This window comes from Chelonoidis abingdonii, chromosome 5, assembly GCF_003597395.2.
Source record: "Chelonoidis abingdonii isolate Lonesome George chromosome 5, CheloAbing_2.0, whole genome shotgun sequence".
NCBI classification, from domain to species: domain Eukaryota; kingdom Metazoa; phylum Chordata; order Testudines; family Testudinidae; genus Chelonoidis; species Chelonoidis abingdonii.
Window position 1 is genome coordinate 84,234,769 of NC_133773.1, and position 21,727 is coordinate 84,256,495.

The window sequence follows — 21,727 nt, forward strand, 5'->3', positions numbered from 1 at the left end:
TTTATATCTAAGGTTATTGCAGAAAAAGCCCGTGAAATGGAGAACCACACACAACAGAAAGATGACCTTGAAGACAACTGCGAACAAAGTGGGCCCAAAAGGAGAAGGGCTTTTCTTGATACGCTTCTCAGTACAACTGATGATGAAGGGAAGAAACTGAGCTACATGGATATTCGAGAGGAAGTGGATACTTTCATGTTTGAGGTACTCCAACTAAACTGAATGGTCCCAATCTCTTCCCACACTGAATCTCTTTATATTTCTAATTGCTTTTGTCAGCTATCTTTGGACCCTTTCCATTACATTTATATCGTTTGCGACACACAGGATGAGTGGAAATGATCACACTGCATCTGGTTCCCTGCTGTAGTGCTCCAGTTTTGTGCTGGTGTAAATCTGTACTCCTGGAGGCAATGGAATTAATTGTATTGTGGTTGCTATTACTGTATGTCATAATTAGAGTACATTTGATTAAAATTAAACTACTTGTACTAAAATCTGTTGCTAGTGAACATTCTCTTGTTTTCTTTAGCATATAGTACCTGAATGGCTGAGTTTTATGTTTGTAATATATAATCTTAGCAAAATTAAATTGCTTTGCCCTCTTCTGGTAATTGATGGTAATACTGTCTATTTTATCATTGGATAGGAAAGATAATGAGTAACTAAAAAGTCAGGTATACTTACATTTCATTGTAAAGCGGTGAAGAAGGGCAAATGCCCTTGCAAGAGTTGACTGAGGAAAAAATAGTGACTTTAAGATTGCTATATAGTGTTTAAATTATTGTGACTGTCGAGAGAGGTTTAGTGGGTCAACAAGTTTATGTCTACAAGGAAGCAACAGCAAACCTCTTCCTCACAGAGACTGAACACGGAGGAAGACCCTTCACCCAGCCAACATAGAAAAGCTAAGTAATAGAAAAGGGCTGGCAAATGGACTTCTGCTTATTAATTATTATGATTTGCTTCAGTTTTTTTCTTATCTTAGTCTCCATCCATCCTATTACAGAACTGGTTATTTCGTGTTTAGTCTTGGGTACCAAATTGTTACATGATTCATATAGTCTTACCTTTTCTTCTGTATCTGTACAGTTAGGCTACGCCACTATAATATCCCTAATTCTTTGTTTATATTTCTCTTCATATGCATGAGGACAATGCAGATCTGAACATCTGAGTAAATCTGTATCTGTAGGGGCATGATACAACAGCTGCTGCTATGAACTGGGCCATCTACTTTACTTGGATGCCATCCTGAAGCCCAGAAGAAGGTTCACAGAGAACTGGATGAAGTGTTTGGTAAGTTTCTACTCTTTCCTTGGATGTGGGTGTGAGTTTGCATGATACAGGATATGGTTTACAAATTCATTTCTGTGTAGAGGTTTAAAAAGGCAAATAAACCACAGAGCTGCCACTGCATGAGCTGTAACTCTTCTGTGGAGAACTCGATGTCACTAGGCGTTGGTTGGATGCTAAGGGAGTGGTGACGGATTTCAGTACTCAGATTGTAAGCTTTTTGGGGCAAGAACCATCTCTTCTATATTTGTACAGTGCCTAGCACAATGGGGTCTAGTCCTTGACTGGGGCTCTTCAATGCTATCTCAGTACAAACAATACATAATAATAGTTTAAGGACATCACAAGAATGAAAATAGAGATAAATGATTCAAACCCGTAAGTACAGTGGGGCAGTTGTAGTGTGGTCATTGTTTAAAATAGCTGTGAGTCTCTTAAAATAGCTTGTTTGTTTAATCTGATTAGGATAGTTGTTTCTCACACCCCTGTTTGATTCTGATCAGGGAACTCTGAGCGGCCTGTCACAATGGATGACCTGAAGAAGCTCCGATATCTTGAGTGTGTTGTTAAGGAAGCCCTTCGTCTCTTCCCTTCCGTTCCATTCTTTGCCCGCACCACAAGTGAAGATTGCCATATTAGTAAGTAGTTCTCAGCCTTTTGTGTGTATTCATTATTTTAGGTATGATAAATATCTGCTCCGTCAAGGTGGTGCCCGTGTCAAGAATTGGTTTTGAGCTTTGTATCCATTTAGAGAAAGCCACTTACTTCACTGGCATGTTGATCCTATTTTTGCAGGAGGATTTAAGATACCAAAAGCAACAGAGGTAGTTGTGCTTCCTTATGTACTGCACAGAGAACCGGAGATTTTTCCAGACCCAGAAGAATTTAGGCCTGAGCGATTCTTCCCTGAGAATTCTAAGGGAAGGCACCCATATGCATATGTGCCCTTCTCTGCTGGGCCCAGAAACTGTATTGGTACGTGGTAAAGTGTAATAGGTCCCATGTATGTTTATTTTCTTACCGCTTAGGTGAAGGTGCCTTTGCTGTGGTACGTACAACAGAGCCTATGAATTTGAATGGAGATTTCATGTCTCTGTGGCTGATAACTGCAGCAGAGCCATTTTTACCGGTATCTCACATTATCATTGTCACAACATTTTCTTTCTTCCTGTGGGGTTCTTCAGAATCCACATGACGCTCACTTTATTGTTTTCCTCCTTACTGGGACGTGCTCCATATGTAGCACTGTATCATGCTAACTTCAGTTCTGCTCATGAGGCCTGGACACATCCTCAAGACTCCAGAACCCGTCAAAGACACCCTGACAACTCACTAGGGAACAACATGAGCCACTGTCTTTCTCTCCTTTCCCTTGGGATATGTTTGCTGGCTATACAATGATCTCAACCAACAGGCCGGAGAGGAAAATTTTAAGAACCCTCCTCTGTCTTCTGTACTTATTGCTGTGGTGTTCACTGAATTCCTAAACTTGTAAGCTGTTCAGGGTAGGGACTGTGTCTACAATTGTTTCTCTGAAGCACCTAACACAGCTATGGGTGTTTAAAAAATAAATAACTTTTGGAGTATTGTGTCTATTATATAGTCGGTGTGACATCAGAGAAGCTGTTCCTCTATTGATCCTTCCTCTAGAAGCACTTTTCTACCTCAGATGGGTCAAAATACTGAAAGGAAGTTAAATTTCCATTGGTCTGATCTCATTTCATTTTCTGGATTTCATTCCATTTTGTATGCGTCAGTCCCAATGACAGAAGCACCACAATTGGCAATGTTCTCAGCAGCAGGTGCTGAGATTCTTCTGTCAGCAGTGTGAAGTTATAGTAGACATTCTCAGAAGTCCAAATATCTAGTGAATCTAAAATTAACCCAGCTTCTCAAAGATTACTCTTTTGTTCTTGATCAGATCTTCATGTGTTGAAAGATGATATAATTTATTATACCCAGGCTAATTAATTATTGTTTCTAGAGCATCCAAAGAAGTTTGGATGCTTTGCAGACATAAAGATTCCTGCATAGATAGTTGGCAGTCTGAATAGACAATGTACAGAGAAGGGGTTGAGGGAAGGGTGAGATATAGCACAACATTTTTAAATCCATACCTCTTTTGAGTTAAATCTTTGGCTACAGGCTTGTCTGCACTTGAAACACTGTCGACCCAGCACTGTCTGCCCCGGGGGTTAGGTTGGTATAGCTGCATCTCTCAGGGGAGTGGATTTTTCACACCCCTAAGAGATGAAGCTATACTGATGTAAATTTCTAGTGTAGATCAGGGCGAATTGTTTGGTCCGTGACCCTTATCAATTTGCTTAGTTCTTTTCTTTATTTCTATTTTTTGCCCCTTCTCTTTTCTTGTAAACCTTTGATCATCTGCTTAATTCCTCCCCCTCCCTACCACACCAGCACACTCCACTTTTAGGATAGAAAATAGACATAATTCTGTCCTTCCTCTTGTGTGTGCACATCCATTCAACCCTGAATTTGGCCCATATTGGTTTATAATCTGTGACACCAGATGCACAGTTATTCCCCTGCTGGACTTTGTGGGAAATCTTTGACGTGTAATTACGAGTACTAAACTATTACTGTTTTTGTTCCAATTTAACCTGAAGGCCAGCGCTTTGCGCAGATGGAAGAGAAAGCTGTTCTAGCCATCATCCTACGACACTTTTGGGTGGAAACAAGTCAAGAACGAGAAGGGCTTGGCCTTGTGGGAGAACTAATACTTCGCCCAAATAAGGGCATCTGGATCCAACTGAAGAGAAGAGAATGTGTGTCAGAAGAAGAAAGCTCGCAATGATTTTAGATCCTAAAAGGTGCTCAGGAGTATAATGTAGTGTACTCTGATCACGAAATCTTTTTACAGAATTGTAAATATATCAAAATATTTCAGAATCTCTAGGCCTTTTGTTCTGTAAACATTTAACTCAGGGTATGATCTTTCCCTCCCATTCAGATGGCAGGATGTCTCAGAAAGTAGCTTTGACAGCTGATACATCTTGTATCCTTACTATCCATTCTCTTGGCACATCCCATCATCTTCTCTGAGATGACCATTCATGTCGCTCCATGAAATGGTTAACTGACTGACTTCTCAAGGACAAGTTAATAAGGTTTAGGACATGGCGAGTTTCCACTCTCCAAGAGTAGTCTATAACATAGACTATTCCATAGTCTATAACAGCACTTTGTGTTGGCAATTAAGAATGTCCATTAGAATATTTTTGGTGGATGAGTTCCCTTATATGAGGGAAATTAGACAACTGTAGTTCTTGCCTGGAACTGTGGCAGACTAAATGTAGATGACTTTAAGTGAATTTGATCTATCTGCAAACAATGAACCAGTTCCTTGGCTGGTATGAATCAGCTTATCTCTGGGGACTTAAATAAAATAATAAATAATAATTGACTTCAATGGAGCTGGGTGAGTTTACACCAGCTGAGGATCTAGACCAGTATATTTTTAGTTATTATGTTTGGGCGTTTCTGGTGAATTCATTCAGTAATTTGTCATGTGTTAAATAAATTCCACTCTCACTTACAGCACTGCAGTCCTTCTAGCTTCAGTAGGGTTGCACTACAATAAGGGGAGAATTTGAAATATTTTCTAACATGTATGTGTTCTTCACAGTTATCTTTGAATGTTATTGTATCCTTGAATGTTGGATTAATTTGTCATGTAATTTATAGTATGATATAATAAGCTCAGCTAGCAGTTGATTCTCATTGAGATTTATGTAAATCTCTGCATTTTAAGTGATTGTAACCATTTATAAAGGAACTAAGTATCAAATTATTAGAAGGGGTTTTTCTTGTTGTTCAGTTACTGTTTCTGGCACTTTGTTCACACAACAATCCTCACTACATGAGCTTCTTTCCTTAGGATACAATGAAAACGGAGGTAGTGTCGAGCGTAACCACCCTCCCCTAACAGAACAGGAACTGGAGGACAAGGTGGGGATTCTGTATCTGCTTAGTCTGTGCACAAAATGAGAAGTTTGGTTGCCAGCAGAAATAACTAACAATTTAGCACGCAGAGCCAACATCTGTTGCGATACCCAGGTCCTGTGGAAAAACAAGTATGTTGATCATGTAACTAAAGACTGTATCATACTTAGAGCTGCATGAATAATGGATTTGTAAGTTTGCTGGCAATTCAAAAAAATGACAAAAACCTTTTTTGTTTGGATTGAACCATTAATGAAATTATTCAGAGTATTGAACAATCAACAAATTTTAAATTGGGTCAAAACAATGTTTTGAGCTGAAATTTTTCATTCTAGTTTTGGGTATTTTAATAAAAACAAAGCCTGGATTCACGAGAGGGGGTCGGGGAAAGAGCTTCCTAGTAACCTTTAGCCGAGAGGTTTGGGTACTTTCCTAGGATGTGGGAGACTCGGATTCATTTCTCTCCCTTGCTGATATAGACAGTGTATTTGAACTTCACAAATACTCTCCACATTCAAGAAAGTGTCCTAGCTTCTGAGTTATGGCATATTTTGTGCGGGGTTTGGTCTATGGAGTCATTGTCTGGCTTTTCTTTAGCCCATGATTATCCTATGACTAGGAATTGAAACCTCTGTCTTGACACGGCCGAGCAGCTGGACATCTAAACCCCAGCAGGAGCCTCAGTCTAGGTGATCTCCCTCCTATCTTCTCTGATCTGGTGGGCATGCTTACTAGCTCTTTACCAGATTGTACCCCACACAAAACACAGCTGAGGGAGGTACTGCTGCCCCCATCCCATCCCTAAGAGTTAGAGCACTCACTTGGGATGGGGAAGATATGGATTCATATCCCCACTTTGCCTGCTTCAAAGCAGAGATCTGAAACTCCCCCTCCCCCCCATTTTCTCATCTTGTAGGTGAGTGCCCAAAGCACCAGGCTACAGGGTAGGGTATTCTGGTGAGGTTGTCTTTCAGTGTCTCCTGATGAAGCTGTTCCACTTGTATAACATACTTAAGTTTTCATTGGCGCTGGGAGTGTAGCTGGGGTCACCCAGGTGAGTGCTCTAGTCCCTGGGCTATAGAATCATTCTCACTGTCTTTCAGGCGCAATATCCCTTTAAGGGCTGGGGGCGCAGGCATTTCCCACTATGTGGCTCCCTGCTCAACTTGCTGGATTTTATGAATCCCCTTCTAAGCCTCTTAACTCTCCCCAGGCATGAAGTGGCAGGGCACCTAAACGTCGGGCATTGTAACACTGAATCTAGATGATCTGGTAGTCCCTTCTGGCCTTAAACTCTATATTGGCCAAGATTTTACAAAGCAACTTATGATTTTGATTGCCTCAGTTTTTGGGGCATGATTTTCAGAGTGCTCAGCAGTCTATGAAAATCAAGCCCCATTTAAAAGTCAAGCCCCATGTCTCCAGCTGAGCACCAACAAGTTGAGGCTATCATGACTTTGCTTCTGTCATAAACAGATAGCTAAGAGTTAATATCTCTTTCACCTGTAAAGGGTTAACAAATAGTGACCTGCAACACCTGACCAGAGGACCAATCAGGAGACAAGATGCTTTTAAATCTGGGTGAAGGGAAGCTTTTGTGTGTGTTTTTTTTCTTTCTCTGTGTTCTCTCTGGGATCTGAGAGTGACCGGACGTACTATAGGCTCTAATTTTCTATTCAAGTAGTAAGTGCAAGTAGAAAAGCAGTTTAGTCTTTTTAATTGGTTTTCTTTATTTGCAAATGTGTGTCTGGCTGGTAGAGTTTTAATGTGGCTGGAAGTATTTTAAATTGTATTTCTGCTGGCGGAGGCTTTTCTCTAGTTTCTATAAGCTGAAAGACCTATAATATTCTATCTTGAATTTACAGTGATTATCTTTATTCTTCTTTCTTTTATTAAAAGCTTTTCTTTTAAAATACCTAATTAATTTTTTTCCTCTGGTTAAGGCGGAGGTATTGAGTCTGTACCCACCAGGGATTTGGTGGGAGAGAAAGGAGGAGGAGGAAAGGTAAATTTTCTCTGTGTTTTAGATTCACGGAGCTTGAATCTGTATTGCCTCTGAGTGAGGGGGAAGGCAGGTGTTTTAAGATTCAAGGAGTTGAATCTCAGTGATCTTCCAGGGTAACCCAGGGAGGGAAAGCCTAGGAGAGGCACTAGTGAGGGAAAGCGTTTACTTTCCTTGTATTAAAATCCAGGGGGTCTGGGTCTTGGGGGTCCCCAGGGAAGGTTTTGGGGAGACCAAAGTTTATCAGGCACTCCAAGTCCTGATTGGTGGCAGCTTATCAGATCTAAACTGGTAGTTAAGCTTAGAGGAATTCATGTTGGTACCCCATTTTTTTTTGGACTCTAAGGTTCAGATTGGGGAAAGATACCATGACAGCTTCAGTGGGACCTAGGGAATGAAACTTGCTCTCCTTGGCATGGGTCTCAGCCCATCCCTTCCCGCTTTATAATAAATACAAAGAAGGCAAGTTTCTTTGGAAAGAAGATTCTGATCTTTTTGGCCCCAAATTTAGGACTTTCTCTTCCCCCAGCTCTCTTGTCCCATTCTTTTTGTATTTAGACCCCTGATTTTTTTGAAGTTACTATTCTGGTCTCCTTGTGTTGTGAGTATGCTTTTACATTTGGCTTGCACTAACAATTTCCTTCTATGGAGAACTGTAAGAAGTATACTTTGATGAGGGTCCCAATAGGCATTTGTATCGTCTGGGCTCAGCTGTGCAGTGAAAGCAAGTCACTAATTTAATCATTAGCTTCACCTAAGCACCCTAGTCTCTTTTCTGCCTGTTGGTACTACATGTGGTGCATCAAAGTGTATGGTTGAAAGAAACCCCACCAAAATGAATCTGGTAAGGGTAATGCTAATTACCCATGTAGTCTTTCAGGCTAGTGTCACCATGCACATTGTTTATTTACAGAGGTGGAATGCAGAGAAGAGCTTGGATCAGATTTTCAGATGTACTGAGCTCCGGGAGCAAGTGGATGCCACCAAAAGGTCAAGAGGGGTTGTCAACAAACTTTAAGGGATTTTGAATGTCCTTGACACACACAAAGTTTAATTTTTTTGGTTAACATAATAGTAGGTTTCAACAAGGTGGGAAAACTATGGTCAGGTTTGAGCACTTCAGTTCTCACAATAGGGTCCAAAATTCTGATGACAATTCGGGCATATTTTATAACATGTTGTTTTACAATACACTGTTTCAGTAGGTTTAATTGTTAATATCCATTGAGAGGAAGCTCACTATCATGTGAGGAAGCACGTTCCCTGTGCAAGGGGCTGATTCCATTTTTGACACCATCTCCCCCTGTGACCCTGCTGGAGTTCCCGAGACAAAACTTTTCAAACTGGGTGGCCTAGAGTTAGGCACCTAGTTCTATAAAGGCTTGATCTTGTGTAGATTGAAGTTAATGGCAATCCTTTCACAGACTTTAATGGTGCAGGATCAGGCCTTAAGTGCTGAGTACCTGTAACTTTCACTGATTTCTGCTTAATGCCAGTTGCAGGATTTGGTCGGTATAGGGAATCCACAAAACTGGTAACATCCATAGCAGTTTAAAATGCCTTTTTAGTCACTTATCTTTTATTGAGCTCATTAACTTGCAGTGGTTTCTTTATCCAATGGTAAGGAGTGTGCAGTAGTAAAGAGACAAAAACTGATGCATTTTTGAGTACAGATACTCTGTAGTGATCTGCATACTTTATAGAGGTGCCTACAATCCTTAGTCTCTTAGAAATCTTGGCTGTCTATCTTACTCAAAAGCAATCGATACCACACCTCACAGAAGGGGGAAAAGAAAAATATATGTTTGGAATCCAAGTAGCCATAATCCCTTGGGTAATGCTGGGCCTACGTACTCCCATAGAAGGAGTATTATGCTGAAGCAGGCAAGATTATGCAAAAAGGAAAATATTGTATAACTGGGTCACCAGCTTTGACGGTCTGTTGCACCATTTTTCCCTACAGAATGCTGCATGTAGGGATCTGTGAAGTTAGCATGTCATAACACAAATGACAAGATGACTTGGTTATGTCCTATGTACTCACTATTATGTATTAGCAGATTGCATTGGTGTGGAATGCAGACAACTAGACTGCAGTGTGTTAATGTGTTAGTATACTGGGATAAAGTAACCAGGTGAAGCAATTTTCCTTGCTGATCCTTTGTTGCTGTGTCTTTGTGCCTTTTATGGATGACTGAATAACCTTTGGGCAGCCTGAGTTGTTGTTTGATCAAACTATTACCATCATATAGTGATATCAGAACTGTGTCTTAACATTCAGGTAATGCCGCTAACTGCATAAAAATAGTTGATACGGGAACCTTGTACAAATAGAAGCCACTAAAAGTTGCTCTTATGTCAGAGAGTGATACTGTGTTTAATCAATGCTCCATGGTCATCTGTCCAGTGGGAAATGTTTATAGGTTGGTAATTTTTGGGTGTTTCATGATTAATGTGGTGGTCTTATGTTCAGGGACCAAATGGAAAACCGAAGAACAAAAATTAAGGTTGGGTCAAACTGCAGCTTTTTAGGTTCTCACTTCAATAAGAAAAAAAAGTGTTTGAAAAAAACTGCCAGGTGGTGTTTCCAAAATGAAATGTGCTTCTGTGGACCAGCAGTTGCTAGAAAAATAGACAAGTCTGCAACAAGATACAATTTCTACATTGTCGCTCAGATATTGTTCATAACTTGGCACTGTGGTTATGACTGCCTATTACAGAAGTACATGTTTCTTACAGTTGTTTAGAAATGTGATCAGAAAAAGCACAAAGATGCTAATCATATACAATTACATCTTGTACCTGTGGAGCCTGCAAATTCACTGTCTGTGCTAGAGAAATACTTAGTGAATATTATTAGCTCTGTACTGTTGGCATTACATGTATGACTGTTATAGCCTTCTCAGAATAACCAGACAAACTCTTCCCTTGTTGTCATGCTTACTGAAGGTACTGAAATGCAGGTAGAGTCAGGTTAAGGATCCTGGCATCCCTTTATCTCTGTCCTTTGAGTGGCAGAGTGGGTGCAGACTAGGACCTTGCAACAGCAACACACGGTGTCATGACCATCCCCAGGTTCCATCATTGTCGTTCTCTCTTAGCAGGGCTAGTGACATTGGATCCCTGTAACTACTGCACTCTAGAAATTTGTTTGTTCACTGTTTTGAGCAACTGGGAGCATAATATGCCCACTTTACGGTCTTTTTGGGCCCTTAAGAAGTAGTAGATTGATTTAATAGATTGTAATGGTAGAGGGGACCTGTAGCACAGTGGCCTTTTTCTGCCTCCCAAGCACCGCTTTGTGGGTGGAGTTGCCTCAGTGGCCATCGTGCTTGTATTTCCCCTGTATGCAGACCCCCATAAGAACTCATTTTCCCCACTGATCTTCCAAACTCAATCCTTTAATTCACACTTAATCAGCTCTTCTTGGGCTGGCAAGAGAGTTTATCAAGACTAGAACTGAAAAGTCCAAAACAACACAAAGTTTTCAGCTCATCTTCCCTCCTATTCAGAGGCTTTAGCTAGCTAGGGTCCTACAGGAGCCACACTTGCTCCTCATAGCTGCCCCTTGCATCTGCCCCAGCTTACAAGATTGTCTACCTTTGGCAGACTTAACTCTTCTCTCAGTCACAGCCCACCTGCAGCTCCCTGCTGTCTTTTGTATTGAAGCACCTGGTTTGTTTCAGCTGGGGCTCATCTTGTAATGAGGGCTTGCTTAGGGGCAGGGGGCATTGGAATGGGGGAAGGGGAGGCAATGGCCCTTCCACTTTGTGTCACAGTTCTGTGCCTCTCCTCTTAGGTCCCCAAAGGAACACCCCCATTTCAGGCTGGGGTAAGAGCTACATGGGCAGCTGTGGGGACCCTCCACTTGCCCTGGACTGGGGGTGGACCAGGGATACAACGTGGGGGCTGCTCTTGTGTACCCCCACCCCAGTCAGGTGGAGGAGCCCAGGTTCCCTGGCCTGGCTCCAGCTTCTGGTTTGGGTCAGGCATCTGGGGGAAGCAAAGAGGCAGGGATTGTCCCCCCTCACCCCTTTTAGGAAGAATCCATTGCCGCTGCACAATCCCGAAACTCCCAAGTCAGATAGCCTGGACCATTGCAGGTTTGTCATTGCAGTCTACAAATACTCTCCAATGGTATTTGGGCACCTAAGCTGTCCTTGTGAATCTAGCCCCACAACTCAGGGGAGTGTCTACAAGTACCAAGCGACGACAACAGAAGTTAAGGGGCCAAATCATAGGTTTAACTGCAAAGGTGTCTGTGGAGTTACACAAGGGATGATTTTGGCATAACGTGGTTCAAGGGGACGTACAGGGGAAATACATGTGGTGACTGGAAGATGAAAGGTTAGAACAGTTGACTTGGCTGAGCTGGCAGCAAGCTGCCTAGCTTTTCCCATCTTCTTGTATATAAGCAATAGTTGCTACACACCTCATAGACTCATAGGTCAGAAGGGACCAATATGATCATCTAGTCTGACCTCCTGCACAAAGCAGGCCACAGAACCCTACCCATCCACTTCTAATCCAACTTTCTATAGAACCCCTAACCTATGTCCGAAGTATGGAAAGTTCTTCAAATTTGGTTTGAGACCTCAAGGCAGAGATTAATCCACAGACAACTACCCTGCGCCCCGCTGCACGCGGAAGGCGAAAACCTCCAAGCCTCTGCCAATCTGCCCTGGAGGAAAATTCCTTCCCGACCCAAATACTGGCATCAGCTAAACCCTGAGCATGTGGGCAAGGCCCCTGGGGCAAAGCACGTCCCCCAGAGGAAAAAAAAGAATCTTCTTTTTGGCAGGGTTAAACCCCTTCCCCTCCCATCTCAAATTCCATCGCGACGCTTGAACAGACCTATCTTGCTGATAATCCAAGACAAATTCCAAATTAAAACTATCCTACATCTATCTCCCTTCCATAACTTATCAGCTTCTAGTCTTACAGCCAGTATTGTCCTTTTGCCCCCACTCCTCCTTGGAAGGTCGTTCCAAACTTCATCCTCCTGCCATGTTTAGAACACCTTCGTACTAATTTCAAGTCTGCAACTCCTAAGGATCAGTTATTGTGTCCCATTTGACCTTGTGTTCTACTTAGTACTAAGCTTAATAATTTCCTCTCCCTCCTCCTAACGTTAATTCCACCCTGATTATATTTATTAAAGAGCAAGCATAATCCCCGGATCTTCTTTTGCTAGGAAAAAGCCAACTCTTTGAGTCTCCTTTCATAGGCAGGTTTCCATTCCCGATCATCTCTAGGGTCGTCTCTGAACCCTGTTACCCGTTATATTCATCCTTCTTAAACTGGAGACCAGACACTGCACACAGTGCTATTCCAGTGAGGTTCCACCAGCGCCTACTATACATGGTATAAACCTCCTTCATCTTCTGCTGGAATACCTCGCTTTTGCGGTGGATGCATCCTAAACCCATTTGCTTTTTTAAGGCATATCGCCTCGATCTATTCAAACATTAACTTGGTTTTGGAAGTTCTTCTCCTTTAATATTCTCATGTGCTCAAACGACTTACCTTCTCAAGCGTCCCTCTCTTCCTCTTGTTGTTTACTCTCTTATGGGTCTCTTATTATGCCCAACGTATATCTAGTATATATTCTCGCTCTCTATATATTAATGTCCTAAGTGAATCGACTGTACACTATTTCATCTGATTTAAATCTTCATCCTTTCCACTTACTTATTATTCCTACCATTTTTCAAATCTTCCATATCTTCCTGTCAATTGTATCTTGTCCTCTCTTGTACTTCTCTGTTAGCATACCCCTCGCCGTTTCTAAGTGCGATCGGAACCCCTTTTTTTAGTACTTAATTTTCCTCGCCTTTCTAGCCTCGAATCGGTCTAGTAATTAAAAGTGTAAATAAGATTGAGTCCCAACCGATTCCTTGAAGAACTCAATCTTTCTTATTGAACTCCCTTCCAGCGTCGTACCAGTACTACCTAGTATGACCTCTTTTATGGAAATCCTCCCTTTTAACAATTCCCAACTGCAGCCGACGTTGTCTATCTCTCATATGTCCATCCCCATCTTTTCCAATTTATCTAACTTCCTCCATTGTGTGCGTGTCAACGCTTAACTCTTACTCGAAATCGACGGTAAATTAAGTTCTACTCTCTTCTCCCTTGTCTATACTTAATCCAGGAATTCTGTAAACGTTCTTCTGTATGGAGAGACGTGAGTCAGTTGCGTCCTGTTCGCACCTGCTACCTCTTAGTATAACAGTGAGTTGATATTTGAAAGTTCTGTGCGCGCAATATTTTAGACCTCAATGGTAACTTTGATACGCTTTCCTTCCAATATGTTTCCTGCCCTACTTTAGCCATCTACCGACGTGATCCATAAACCTACACCTGGGGCTCTCATAATCGTTATCAAGTCGGATCCACTTTTCTATTATCGACCTCTCTGCAAGCCATGAATACCGTTGCAGCAATTCTCTCTGTTTTACGTTTACAACCCTGCTTTAACAGATTCGTTAATTTTTTGCTACCGATGTACGGCACCTTTACGAAATTCGCGCCTCGTTCCGTTATAAAAAATATTCCTTGGATGGAATTGTCCCCTCCGATTTTCTGGTGCTGCTCTAACCCTCTCCCTAAGCATCCCCCCTCACACACTGTTTCATCGATAATGACCAGTGTGCTTTCTTTCTGACTGTTACACTATGGTTCTGTTTGGTAACTATTACTTGCCTCATATCCTCATACCTGCTTTAACATCCTCCATCATCCTAGAGCTCTCACTCTTATAGCTCTTTATTTTGCTAAGACACTGAAGTGCTTTGCCGTGTGTTAATTTGATTGGTGCCCTGCCCGAAGATCCTATATATTATCCTAAGCTCCTAACTTCCATCTTCTCGTACGTTCCCATCGCCTGGCAATTCCTCCCGCTCTCCTTTACCGCTATATCAGCCGCCTGCTTTTTCTTTCTTTGTCTCTCTCTTATGATGTGGCGTACACTATCCCTTCTCTCTACTATTGCTTCCTCCCTAATCCCCTTTCCGAAGTCTCACCTCTACACGCTTTTCCTCTTGCCCTACTCCTATCCCCTCCCTCGTCCTTGTACCTCACTAAGTAGCTTTCCTTGCTAATTCCCACCTTCTTCACTCCTTCTAGGTTTCTGCTTTCGTTAAATCCTCTCTCGCATGCTTGTCTTACAACTCTGCCTATGGTTTTGTTCCCCTCTCTCATCGGGATGCGCCTTATCCGCCGCATAGTTGTTCCCTAGTCGCCTATACGTCAATCTTCCACCCTCTTCCTCCGCAGGTTCTCACTAGCCTGGGTTCTCGCCAGTCCACCATCTGTCTCTCTTCTCTTTTGTCTCACTCGTGCTTTTAAAGTCCTTCTCACCTAGTTCTGACAGTTGCAAATTATACCCTAATCCAAATAGTAGGGTTTCTTTAGTTATCTGTCCAGTCTCCTCCGATATTGTAAGCTGAGAGTCAGATATCACTTATGCCGTCATCATTCGAACCAGAGGGGTGTACGCCGTACACCCTACTTCTTCTACGGTCCATTCATGCTGCACCAAGCAATCTCAAAGTGGGGCCTCCTCCGCCATGCCGTTGTGGTGTGCCTCTCAACTACTTGGTGTAAGAATCCATCTGCTATCACATCCGAAAATCTCGAGCACTATAGCGAAGATATGGCTTGCATTAAGTATTCACCTCCCGGAAGACTCTCTCTCTCTCCTCTCCTCTGAGATGTTTCCTCGACCGTTATACTTTCTCTTCCATACAGCGCTCCTCTCCCACTGGCAAACCGATGGGCAATCAGTCAGCAACAATAGAGTCACCAGCTCCCTCCCAGCATTGTGCTCCGATCACCGCACATCTCTGAACCTCCTCAGGCAGCAAAAAGCAGCAGCCAAGTCGTCTGGACCCCATTCGTGTCAGCGCCACTCGATAGTCTAGGAATCTCTTTCTGAGTCCCTATCGCAGACCGCATCTCCGACCTCCTTGCGCTGCCCCCTCCTCCCGTGCTCGTATGCCCTGCGGCTTCCGTGGAGTGCCCTCGCGCCGATGCCACGGTAGGCGCGCGAGCCACCCGCCAAGTCAGCAGTCCACTGCGGCTCAGGCTCCTAGCTTGGAGTTGGGACCACTGGAGCTGCCTGCGCCCCTCCAGTTCTGCGCGTGACCAGGGAAACCCCAGCTCCGGCGGATTCGGGTCGCTCAGCTATCCTCGCTACCCTGTGCCTCTCAGAAGCCCAGTAATCGTGAAGCATTCCATCCCACTCCCTCCATCGGGGACTAGTATGTTCTGCTGTGCTATCATATGCTAGAACAGATATACATTTCATTTCACCATCTAAGCAGGTCCTCGTTTCGAGCCCGGGTACAGTCTCTCCGCCAGGCCACCGCCATTAGGGCTGCTCCGGGCTCTTCTCTTGGGAAATCCGCTCATCCGCATCGCTACTGGTGGGCTGCGTACTGACCCTGGGGCGCCGGCGCGCTCCTGGGCTGCCAGGCTGCGGCGCCGGTGCGCGGAGCCCTGGGACCCCTTTTCGTGCGCATATGGCCGGTGTCTGCTGCAAGAAACTCTGCAGGGTCGAGCTGACACTCGCTGCTGTGCAAGCATCCCCTCGCCCTTCCCAGCAAGTCGCGCTCCTTCCCAACCATTTAAAACATTTTCTCCTCACCCGTACACTCTTTGGCGGCCCCCCAAATTGGTTGGCGCCCTAGGCAACCGCCAGTTGAACCTAAGATGTGTGCGACCTTTGCCTGTCGTCCGTAATAGTGGCAACAGTTCCACACCTGCTCTCTTCTCCAATTTACATGATCTAAACTCGTCCAAATCTTGACTGACTGTTTCCGTCTCACAGACTGACTTCTAGCTCACCAGAGCTCTTTCTTCTTCGCCCATACCCTGTGCACTTCACTCCCATCTGTTTTCAGCCGACACTCTCCCATCTCTCCGTTCTTTCGTTCCTTAGTATAGGGTTGTGCTACTAGGTCAATGTTTTACTGGGCCACTCTCGCTGGGTGTTCGTTGAAGCACTGCTGTATACAGTTAATACTTGATATCAACACAGATTGGTGTGTGGTGTGTACTTTGATAAGTCTGCTTCAGTTCTACATGCCTGGCTGCCGCCTGCCCTGGTTTTTGGGCTCACTCCTATGTGCATCTCGTATGGTGTCTCAGCTCGGCTGTGTCCTTTGGCGTTGGCTCACTCAGGTTCCATTCGATCAATAACAATCTGAAGCCATCTTATGCTTATCTGATCTCAGAGAAACCAAGGCTGGTCATACCAATCAACAATGTTGCTCTTCGTTTAGCTGACCTACTACATTCTTCAATCGCAAAGGTATTACGTCCGTCCCGTCCTTTTAGCCTTAGATAAGATGTCTACCGTCATTCCCATGTTTCTCTAAACCCTCAGAATAGATTTTTGGCCCTGCTTATATCTAAGTAGTGCAACCTGCACATTCTTCTCTCCCATTTGCCTCACTACATACTAAGTCCTGTTGAATTTACGCCATTATCCCTGTAAACACAGGCCCATGTGCCAGTCCACAGTCCTGGGCACTGAGACATTATGAGTACTCAGCCCGACTCTAATATGCTCACCAGTACTCTATTACAGAGATATTTCTGGCCTTACCTCGAGTCGGTATGGCTATGCATTCTTCTACAGTGACTGCCCATGTCACTCTGTCTTGGTTTACAGCCAAGTCGGTGATTGCTCGTCCATGTTGTCGTAGCTGTGTGACCGAATCCTTGTGGTTCTGCGCATACCTGGCCCTTCCAACTGCCATGTGGTCCATTATTTCATCGTGATTGGTTGTTGTTAGTTTCCTTCTAGATGTTGTATGCCTGACTTATGTTGACTAGCTATACGGTGCGCATAAAATATACTTGTTGTTTGCTCTCCGTGGTTTATACATGTACCTCTCCTTCTGTGTACTGTTGTACCCTTGTCCTGAACTATCTCCCTGTTGCCCACAAGTTAGGGTAGTGTGTGCTTGGGACCGTACTCATTAGGGCGATTAAAAATGCTTCATCTCATCTATTCTGTACTCTCTTTCTAGATTTTCTGCAGCTCCAGTTCCAGTCGTCAAGGTTAGGGTCACTACACATTACAGTGCTGGCTTCCTCACCTTGAGCCTCTCTCACCTAGTTCCGATCCTAGCTGCTTGCGTCTAAGGCCTTCATAAGTATGAGTAGGTTTATTCTCAAGTTGGTGTAGTTGTCCTGTTTTACCGTGTGAAGGAAAAAAGTCCACCTACACTCTGACAGTGTACTTCCTCAGTCTTTCTATCGTTTCTATTAGTTAAAAGTGTCCAATTTGCTAGGAGCGGGTCTTCTTTTTTACTCGGCTATCTGTGAGTCAGTCTTGCTTGTGTTGTACCCTCCTGTTCGGTTTGCCTTGTGTATACTCCGTTGTCTGTGAACTACTCTTACTTATGCGTCAACTCCTCTTTCTACTAAAAGTCTGTGAATACAAAGGAAAGCAATAGTGAACTTGTGCTGGATGCGAGAAGTTTTGATGATTTTGGTATGCTACAGATGTGCGGTTGGCCTGTAGCTTTTTTTTTGCATTCTCGCCGTGCTGAGACACACTTTCTTAACTCCTCTCATTATGTGAGATGCTGATTCAAAGTGTCATCCTAACATATTTGGTGGAAGCGTTACAAGGTCGCAATGTATCTGCTCCTCTGGAAGAGCACTTTTGGCTGTCCTGTTATGAGATTGTCTGTTCTTGTTGGACTGGATATTGCGGGTATCTTTTAAATCGACTGTTTATTCATATTTTCTTATACGTCTAAGAGCCTGTATCTCCAGTTTCCTTATGCAGTATTACCTGTGTGTGTATATTTTATCTTTCTTTTTTGGCTCTTCTCATAAAGTTTTCTTTTTAACCTTGTGAGTTCTCATGGCTTTGCTGTCGAGGCAGGAGTCATCGATGCGAGAAAGCCCCAACTTCTGTGTCTCAACCCTTTATGTAGAGCATTGTTCACGAGTGAGGGCGACATAAACCTGCTTTTGACAGATGGACATTGAAGGTTGCCTGCGTAATCCGCCTCTGTTCGATGAACGTCGAGCTTGATCAGCTGTTGGGTAGTGCGTCTCGCTGATTGATAAACGTGCCAGTGGGATAGCTCAGTTCTCACCTGTTCTACATCTTGGTTGTATTTTCAAAGTCCTGTCGCTGACAGCCACCATCAGCTGACACCAATATCATGACCGGAGTCTTTTAGCCCGGGGTTCCACCTGGCGAGTGTAGCTAGGGGAGACTGTGCGCGAGCAGAGAGCAGAGAGACCCAGGTCTGGGTGTTGATCCCCAGAGTTGGGACACCAGAGAGAGGAAGGAGTCAGGCCCTATTAAAATCCGTGACACCTGGTGCAGTAATATCCAAGGGTTAGCAGCGTGGGGGAGTTTCAAGTACACCCGATTGGCAGTGTAGATCATAAATTTGCATGAATTCTGTGACTCCCGAGCTATTCCACAGCTGCTCCCATTGAAAATCCGTCGGTAGGCTCTGTCCTCTTAGATCATGATCATCCATGCGCCAGTGTAACCGTATGGCAGACGCACAAAGTATTCCCCAGCAGCGTTTCATTCCCCAGGTGTGACGTGCTGTCTAGGCCCTACTTGTGCTCGGCACCTGTAAGCCTGGTGCTCTAGGCCCAGAGGTTGAGAGTGTTTCTGGCAGTGACATAGTCGAGATAAACTCCGATAGGCTGAGTTATGTGAAAGTGCGCATGGACCTCTACGAGCCAAGGCTTTCTCCTATTGGGCTCAGCAGTCGTCTTCCCGAGCCCGAGGCCTTCTGCTGCTCGTCACTGTGCCTCTCTCCTAACATACCGTCAGCCGCTCTGTTGTTTGTTATTCCGCGATCCAGTGGCCTTCTGGTCCCCACTGCCATTTTGGATTTTCTCTTTCTCCACGTTCTACCGTTGCCTTCACGTGCGATCCCCTTCTGCGACCTAAAAAGTACAACGCTGCCCTCGCACCATTCTATGCCCCCGGCTAGCCAGACCTTGCGTGTGTCGCAGTGCAGTCCAACCCTTGCCCCGTTACGCCCATAAGGGACGAGGAAGCGTGGAGGCCTCCGTTGCTGAGGCGGCGGGTTTTCCCATCCGCGCATGCGCGTCACTAGGGATGTATCTATCAGTGCCCAGCACTTCCCCATTCTCGCCAAATCGCTCACTCAGTTCCTCGTGTTTCCCTTCATGAGGTCTGTAGCTTAGTTTTAACCGCTACAGACATAACGCAACACTGCGATCTGTACCCGAATAGCCTCGCTACTCTGACTAGTCTGTTCTATCTGAACTTAGCCCTAATACATGCGTGCCTCCAAATCAATCTCATTGAAGGTTGTAAAATGCGGTGAGCATGATGGTGACTTCTAGCTCCAGGTCAAGAGTTTAGTGCGATTGCCTTAATGTTTCTGAAAGCCTCATTGTATTGTTCTTATGTTGCCGAGATCGATTGAAGCACCGTTCTCTTCCTTTTTTCGTTGTTGAATACTTGAAAGGAGTGTAAATTTGCGTAGCGTCTTGTGGCCGCCTATGCGATCATATCTGAGCACAACATTTCATCCTTTTTAGATATATATCCATCTCTCGTCACTCTTTGATGTTCTGACAGCTTGCATATTTGACTTCTATGATTATTTGGTCTGTGACAGAAAGTACAAGAAAGGAGTCATGTAGTGTGAACGTCCAAGTGTTTTTCCCAGTGCTTCATAAATTCTGGACTAATGTACTTAAGAAACACCATATAAATAATCTCTAATTCTCGAGCGATTTGTTGTTGACAAGAGGCATTTAACCAATGGGTTTTTCATCTTTATTGCCTTTTTTTCTGTGTGTAATTGTATAGATAAACTTCACATGTCTCTGCGTGTCGTAGTTCTCTTTTGTTCTCAACTCATTCAGGTTATATCTTGATTGGTTCCTTCTGATAAACTCGTTGTCTATTGTACATCTCTAGTTGCACAAGATATCAACACGTGGTACCTTTGTATTCTAACACTAGAAAAGAAGTTAAATACTAGCAAGTCTAACACATGGTTTGGGGAGGCCATTGTAGTGACGAACACGCAGTAATACCGTGGCCCATGACTCTTGCATGTGGATGCTGTATACATACCTTTCCTTCACTGTCCAATCGTGTCCTTCCAGCGCTCGAGATACTTGCATGTAGTACCGTGGTAGAGTAGTACTAACTATATCTGGCATGAAGGAATCTGCCTTTATGTGTGAATGATCTCGTTTACCACCTCTCCATCGATCCCTTTACGCCTCCTTTCTCTCTGTTATCCGCATATATTTTCATGTAATTCCTACTCTTCTCTTACCATTGCTTCACACTCCTCTCTCTCTTCTTTTGTTCTCAGCTTAGTTGCGAGTTATCCTCAGCTCCCCTCCCATCGCACTTTCTCTTAAATATCATCTTTTGACTAAGGACTATGTATGCATTACGAGATCAATGCTGTTTGCTCACGTTTCGCATCCTCTCCTTTCCCAGGCTTCCTTACGACTAACATCTCTGAAAATGCAAATCCTTGATTTTCTTCACTGCTCAGCCATTATTGTCTTTGTCCTCTTGTTGAACCATCTCATCTGCTTCTGTTCTCTCTTTGCCACCTCTTCTTCTCACCATTAACAAAGTTCTGTACAGCACCCGCTCGCGCTCACTCCTCACGCTTCATAATCTTCATTTAATAACTCCTATGCCGACTTAGCATCCATTCAAACCTCCTTGTCCCATATCGCCCCCTCTCTACCTCTTGCCTATTCATCTGATTATCATCGCTTACCATTTACAGAAGCCTTCCTAGTCCGAGACATGCACTTCTAGGCGTATTAGATACTGTTCTTCTCCGCACCTTCTTCTGCTTCCACTCCTTCACTCTTATCTTCACATTGTCGCCTTTAATGCTCCCACTCGAATACATGGTGAACGTAATTACACTGACTCCTCATTACAAGAATTGCACATTTTGCTTCTAGCTGCGATATTAGCCTCTGTGTTGTTTCATTATATACTGATCTTCGCTCGCCATGAATAGTACTTTCTTGGCTTGCACTACCTACCACCCATTGTACTTGTAGACCTCCGACTTAGCTACCACCGAACGTTGCTAGTTGTCACCTCTCTGCCCTCAGCCTCCCCTGTTATCCCTCGTTCCGTGCACTCGGTCCACCTGTACCTTTCTCCTCCTCCAGCTCCGGACCTTGCCTGCACCCACTGCTCGTAAGTGCTGACTGTCTACTCCTCCTCGCTTGGCAGTGGCTTTCACATGCCCCTTCACGTCTTTCCTTCTCGCTTTGTGTACTCCTGAGCACTAGCTCCTTCTAAGCCCATCCACTGCATTAATCAATCTAGCGTGGCTTACTCTCAGCCTATCGGTCGAGCGAAAGTGTGTTGCATGATACTTGCGCCTGTCTCACTTGTGGTGGACAAGCATGCCTGTTAGTTAAAGTTATCATAGTGAATTACAATAA

The 21,727-nt window shown here is 44.0% G+C and overlaps 1 pseudogene; it reads left to right on the forward strand.

Moving 5' to 3' along the window:
• LOC116835909 (cytochrome P450 4V2-like) overlaps positions 1–21,727 on the forward strand; it is a 388,896-nt pseudogene that overhangs the window by 12,253 nt on the left and 354,916 nt on the right.